Source organism: Procambarus clarkii, chromosome 13 (assembly GCF_040958095.1).
Source record: "Procambarus clarkii isolate CNS0578487 chromosome 13, FALCON_Pclarkii_2.0, whole genome shotgun sequence".
Lineage (NCBI taxonomy): Eukaryota > Metazoa > Arthropoda > Malacostraca > Decapoda > Cambaridae > Procambarus > Procambarus clarkii.
Genome location: NC_091162.1, coordinates 11,742,865 through 11,744,530, shown reverse-complemented (window position 1 = coordinate 11,744,530; position 1,666 = coordinate 11,742,865).

Genomic DNA, 1,666 nt, shown 5'->3' with positions numbered 1-1,666 from the left:
GGGGTTAAGGCTGGCGTAATCGGCGCGAATAAGGATGGGTTGGGGGGTGGCAGTAATGGGTTGGGGAGGAAGGGGGAGGGCAGACCCCTCCCGGACGAAGCTCCCGTTTGCTCCCTATATCAGTCCATAATGCCCCTCTAACTAGCCATTAATAGTGGTGGTAGTGGTAATAACTAGTGGTGTTGCAGTGGGTAGTGGTACTAGTGGTGGTTACGGTGGTGGTAGTGACACTAGTGGTGGTAGTGACACTAGCAGTAGTGGTGGTAGTGACACTAGCAGTAGTGGTGGTAGTGACACTAAACCTTCACCATATAGGTTATGATCTCTCATAATGTATACAGTGTGACCTTCCACGGGGTCAAGGGAGGAAGCAGACGAGGGAAGGTGTGACACACGTGTACCGAGACACAGTCTGGGGCAAGCGGGCCGTCCTTATAGTAAAAGGAAGGAAGTGAGAGGGGACAGGCGCCCTCAGGTGGTCACAGCGCGGCTGGAGCAGGAGTGGCGGTGATGTAGTGAACGTGTCAAGTATCGACACCAACAACAGTGACGAGACTCCTGCAAAGATGGACGCCAGTTACAAAATATAAACTCTGGATAGGGGGTACAAGAGGCAGCAGAGTTAAGGCGTAACCCACGTACCGAGACACCGACGGGTCGATGAAGACCCTTCGGCGTCTTGGTGCAGGAGTAGGCCGGCCAGCCACAGCCTATTTACACACCACAAGCCAGGAGTGTGAAAGGAGGAGTTTGCATGTATTAGTAGTAGGCATCCATTAGTCTCAGGAGACTATGGAGTTGCGCTCTGGTTGTCGGTCTGGAGTGGCCTCACCAGGGCGCAAAGCCTGGGTAGGTTGATTCGGGGGAGAAAAGTCTCCAATGGAAAGGCATACGCCAATACGATTGGTTCCAGCGCCGTAGGGAGTTACTACCCCAGGAAGTGTCCAGGCACTTAGCCTAGACGGTAGAGCGACAGTAGAGCTTCAAGCAGGTCGGCGCTCAATTCCCAACCGACCAAGTGGTTGTGCACCATTCCTTCCCCCCCCCCGTCCCAACCCTAATCCTTATCCTAACCCCTTCCCAGTGCTATATAGTCTTAATGGCTTGGCACTTTTCCCCAGTTACAGCCCAGCTCCTGTGCCAGGTAAGTCCACTACGGGCTCACCATAGCCCGTGCTACTTAGAACGTTTTGTTCCCAGTAGCTGAATCTAAAACAACAACAACAACAGCATTTTCTCCCTGATAATCCCCCTTCCCTTCCTCAGGAAGTATGATATAAGACTTAAAGAAGGCTGAGGACCTTCGAGCACTCAGTTCAGAGGTGAGAGATTGGGGCCGACGAGCACAAGTGGCGGCCAAAGATAAACCCCCAGAGTTTAACAATATCCTTCAATAAAAGTGGACTTCCATACAATGACAAGGAGGAGAGATGAGGAATGACAAGGCTTGGGTAGAGAACTTGAAGCCGTTACTTATAACGCAAGACGACGCGTTATCGATTGGTTATTTATTATTAACATCTTTATTGACAAAATTAATTACAATTTTGCCTAATCTGAGGATTTCGATTAAGTCTTATTAAAGTGAGGATAATGCTGGTATTCACTGTCACGCAGGACAGAGGGTCATACACAAGACAATAGGTCTAAACTGTAGGCGGAAGCA